At 41.0% G+C, this 5,215-nt stretch overlaps 1 non-coding gene across 1 annotated transcript; it reads right to left on the bottom strand.

The window, feature by feature from the left end:
* Positions 1–919: 919 nt before the first annotated feature.
* Positions 920–994, bottom strand: Trnat-cgu. The gene has a single exon. It is a non-coding gene; the product is annotated as a tRNA-Thr (tRNA).
* Positions 995–5,215: the final 4,221 nt, after the last annotated feature.

Genomic DNA, 5,215 nt, shown 5'->3' with positions numbered 1-5,215 from the left:
CATTCCCGGCAAGGAGAACACTGTTGCGGACGCACTGTCACGTGCACCGGCTGGGCTTGAGAAAAGTAACACAGAAGGCAACCTCGAGATAAATTTCAGTATTCTTTACATTCAGAAAGTCGCCTTTGAAAACTTCATCACCACATCTTTAAAGGACACTGCTCATGAAAAAGATAAGGATCCGATTTGGAAAGACATCAAAAGCAAATGGCATGAAAAGACACACACGCAGATGCGGCATTATTATCTGGTTAGAAACAATATACTCTTCAAACGCTACACTGTTGATGACAAGGTATGGGTACTTTGCATTCCTGAAGATTTTGTTAATAAGCTCATTTGGTACATTTATTTCAGCTACGCACTTTTGGTCCACGAAAATTTTATCGTATTCTTCGGACGGCTTGTTGTTTTAACAATATGGAACAGAGAATTCGAAGAGTCTTGTCTATTTGTAAAATTTGTCAAAGGGCTAAACCATCTACTATCTCACAACGTGTTCCGTTGTTTCCCATCATTCCTTCTAAATTAAAAGAATTTGCTGCTGTTGATCTCTTGGGACCCCTTGTCAGAACATCGAATGGATTTTCGTACGTTCTAGTAGCTGTTGAACTTACTTCAAAATTTGTTTCTTTCACTCCGTTACGTAAAGCCACTGGACAGTCTGTATCCAACGCCTTTGTTAAAAATTTGTTACGTGAAGTTGGGCACGTTGCTAAAGTCATTTCAGATAACGGACCGCAATTCAAATCTGCTGTTTGGTCTCGCATGCTTCGGAATCATAAAATCAAACCTCTTTTTATTTCATTGTACTCACCACATTGTAACCTGTCTGAACGGATTATGAAAGAAATCAATAAGCTTTGCACACTTTATTGTCACAGATATATATATATCAACGGGGACAGGCGAAAATTTGTGCCTCGGCCGGGACTCGAACCCGGGATCTCCTGCTTACGTGGCATACGCTCTATCCAGCTGAGCCACCGAGGGCACGGAGGATAGTGCGACTGCAGGGACTATCTCCCGCACGCCTCCCGCGAGACCCACTTTCTAACCATTCGTATTGTTCCACCCCAACACACTCATTACTCGTGGAAGACACTCTTACCAAACCCCGTAAGAGTTTGGGGAATATGTCTGCATCCGCACAGAAGTAGAAGGTCATGGCCGGTATTGCCAGAACTATATATTTATATGGATATGGTGTCTGTTCTTTCGGACATGTCCACAGACACCATGTCCACATAAATTGCAAATGAGGTTGACAATAAAGAACAATTATCAAACTTGACTGTTAAGACACAATGTCTAATAAAAAATTCTTAAGCAAGTTGCACTCACGGCTGAAGGCCTTATTGACCAGAAATTCAAATTATTTGTCGGCTGAAGACCCCAATAGTAATAACGCAAAAGCAATTTGACGGCTGAAGGCCGGGATAGCAAATTCTTAAAAACAGTTTAACTTCTCCAAGAGATACTAAATTTAAAAAAATATATCAAAATTTCACTATTAAGAGACAATATCTAATTAAAAATTCTTAAGACAAATTGCATTCACATCTTAAGGCTTTACTGACCAAAAATTAAAATTATTTGTTGGCTGAATATTTTTTTGAAAAAAAAACACATTCGTCAAAATTTCACTATTAACAGACAATATCTAATTAAAAATTCTTTAGACAAATTGCATTCACGGCTGAAGGCCTTATTGACAAGAAATACAAATTACTTGTCGGCTCGAGGCCCCAATAGTTGTTGCTGTTGTTGTCTTCAGTCCTGAGACTGGTTTGATGCAGCTCTCCATGCAACTCTATCCTGTGCGAGCTTCTTCATCTCCCAGTACTTACTGCAACCTACATCCTTCTGAATCTGCTTAGTGTATTCATCTCTTGGTCTCCCTTTACGATTTTTACCCTCCACGCTGCCCTCCAATGCTAAATTTGTGATCCCTTGATGCCTCAGAACATGTCCTACCAACCGGTCCCTTCTTCTTGTCAGGTTGTGCCACAAACTCCTCTTCTTCCCAATTCTATTCAATACCTCCTCATTACTTATGTGATCTACCCATCTAATCTTAAGCATTCTTCTGTAGCACCATATTTCGAAAGATTCTATTCTCTTCTTGTCCAAAATATTTATCGTCCATGTTTCACTTCCATACATGGCTACACTCCATACAAATACTTTCAGAAACGACTTCCTGACACTTAAAGCTATACTCGATGTTAACAAATTTCTCTTCAGAAAAGCTTTCCTTGCCATTGCCAGTCTACATTTTATATCCTCTCTACTTCGACCATCATCAGTTATTTTGTTCCCCAAATAGCAAAACTCCTTTACTACTTTAAGTGTCACATTTCCTAATCTAATTCCCTCAGCATCACCCGACTTAATTCGACTACATTCCATTATCCTGGTTTTGCTTTTGTTGATGTTCATCTTATATCCTCCTTTCAAGACATTGTCCATTCCGTTCAACTGCTCTTCCAAGTCCTTTGCTGTCTCTGATAGAATTACAATGTCATCGGCGAACCACAACGTTTTTATTTCTTCTCCATGGAATTTAATACCTACTCCGAATTTTTCTTTTGTTTCCTTTACTGCTTGCTCAATATACAGATTGAATAACATCGGGGACAGGCTACAACCCTGTCTCACTCCCTTCCCAACCACTGCTTCCCTTTCATGTCCCTCGACTCTTATAACTGCCATCTGGTTTCTGTACAAATTGTAAATAGCCTTTCGCTCCCTGTATTTTACCCCTGCCACCTTTAGAATTTGAAAGAGAGTATTCCAGTCAACATTGTCAAAAGCTTTCTCTAAGTCCACAAATGCTAGAAACGTAGGTTTGCCTTTCCTTAATCTATTTTCTAAGATAAGTCGTAGGGTCAGTATTGCCTCACGTGTTCCAACATATCTGCGGAATCCAAACTGATCTTCCCCGAAGTCGGCTTCTACCAATTTTTCCATTCGTCTGTAAAGAATTCGCGTTAGTATTTTGCAGCTGTGACTTATTAAACTGATAGTTCGGTAATTTTCACATCTGTCAACAACTGCTTTCTTTGGGATTGGAATTATTATTTTCTTCTTGAAGTCTGAGGGTATTTCGCCAGTCTCATACATCTTGCTCACCAGATGGTAGAGTTTTGTCAGGACTGGCTCTCCCAAGGCCGTCAGTAGTTCCAATGGAATGTTGTCTACTCCCGGGGCCTTGTTTCGACTCAGGTCTTTCAGTGCTCCGTCAAACTCTTCACGCAGTATCATACCTCCCAATTCATCTTCATCTACACCCTCTTCCATTTCCATAATATTGTCCTCAAGTACATCGCCCATGTATAGACCCTCTATATACTCCTTCCTCCTTTCTGCTTTCCCTTCTTTGCTTAGAATTGAGTTTCCATCTGAGCTCTTGATATTAATACAAGTGGCTCTCCTTTCTCGAAAGGTCTCTTTAATTCTCCTGTAGGCAGTATCTATCTTACCCCTAATGAGATAAGCCTCTACATCCTTACATTTGTGCTCTAGCCATCCCTGTTTAGCCATTTTGCACTTCCTGTCGATCTCATTTTTGAGACGTTTGTATTCCCTTTTGCCTGCTTCATTTACTGCATTTTTATATTTTCTCCTTTCATCAATTAAATTCAATATTTCTTCTGTTACCCAAGGATTTCTACTAGCTCTCGACTTTTTACCTACTTGATCCTCTGCTGCCTCAGAGCTACCCATTCTTCTTTTACTGTATTTCTTTCCCCCATTCCTGTCAATTGTTCCCTTATGCTCTCCCTGAAACTCTGTACAACCTCTGCTTTAGTCAGTTTATTCAGGTCCCATCTCCTTAAATTCCCACCTTTTTGCAGTTTCTTCAGTTTTAATCTGCAGTTCATAACCAATAGATTGTGGTCAGAGTCCACATCTGCCCCTGGAAATGTCTTACAATTTAAAACATGGTTCCTAAATCTCTGTCTTACCATTATATAATCTATCTGATACCTTCTAGTATCTCCAGGATTCTTCCATGTATACAGCCTTCTTTTATGATCCTTGAAACAAGTGTTAGCTATGATTAAGTTTTGCTGTGCGCAAAACTCTACCAAACGGCTTCCTCTTTTATTTCTCTCCCCCAATCCATATTCACCCACTATGTTTCCTTCTCTCCCTTTCCCCACTCTCGAATTCCAGTCACCCATTAGTATTAAATTTTCGTCTCCCTTCACTAGCTGAATAATTTCTTTTATCTCATCATACATTTCATCAATCTGTTCATCACCTGCAGAGCTAGTTGGCATATGAACTTGTACTACTGTAGTAGGTGTGGGCTTCGTGTCTATCTTGGCCACAATAATGCGTTCACTATGCTGTTGGTAGTAGCTTACCCGCACTCCTATTTTTTTTATTCATTATTAAACCTACTCCTGCATTACCCCTATTGATTTTGTGTTTATAACCCTGTATTCACCTGACCAAAAGTCTTGTTCCTCCTGCCACCGAACTTCACTAATTCACACTATATCTACCTTTAACCTATCCATTTCCCTTTTTAAATTTTCTAACCTACCTTCCCCATTGAGGGATCTGACATTCCACGCTCCGATCCGTAGAATGCCAGTTTTCTTTCTCCTGATAACGACGTCCTCTTGAGTAGTCCCCGCCCGGAGATCCGAATGGGGGACTATTTTACCTCCGGAATATTTTACCCAAGAGGACGCCATCATCATTTAACCATACAGCAAAGCTGCATGCCCTCGGGAAAAATTACGGCTGTAGTTTCCCCTTGCTTTCAGCCGTTCGCAGTACCAGCACAGCAAGGCCGTTTTGGTTAGTGTTGTAAGGCCAGATCAGTCAATCATCCAGACTGTTGCCCCTGCAACTACTGAAAAGGCTGCTGCCCCTCTTCAGGAACCACACGTTTGTCTGGCCTCTCAACAGATACCCCTCCGTTGTGGTTGCACCTACGGTACGGCCATCTGTATCGCTGAAGCACGCAAGCCTCCCCACCAACGGCAAGGTCCATGGTTCATGGGGGTAGGTAATAACTCAAAATTAAAATATATTTAAAAAAAACCTTCATCACAACCTGGTCAAAGCAAGAGAGAAGTGAGCCTCACAGGGTGCTCTAAGGATTGGCCTGGGAAAGTCGCTCAACTTCGTAACCGATGAGACAGGCAGCCTAGAGTTGTATTCACTTAACCGGATGGCAACTCAAACCAGCGAC

This window comes from Schistocerca americana, chromosome X (genome assembly GCF_021461395.2).
Source record: "Schistocerca americana isolate TAMUIC-IGC-003095 chromosome X, iqSchAmer2.1, whole genome shotgun sequence".
Classification (NCBI taxonomy): domain Eukaryota; kingdom Metazoa; phylum Arthropoda; class Insecta; order Orthoptera; family Acrididae; genus Schistocerca; species Schistocerca americana.
The sequence above is the reverse complement of the archived record's forward strand: the minus strand, read 5'-3'. Positions and strand labels throughout refer to the sequence as shown.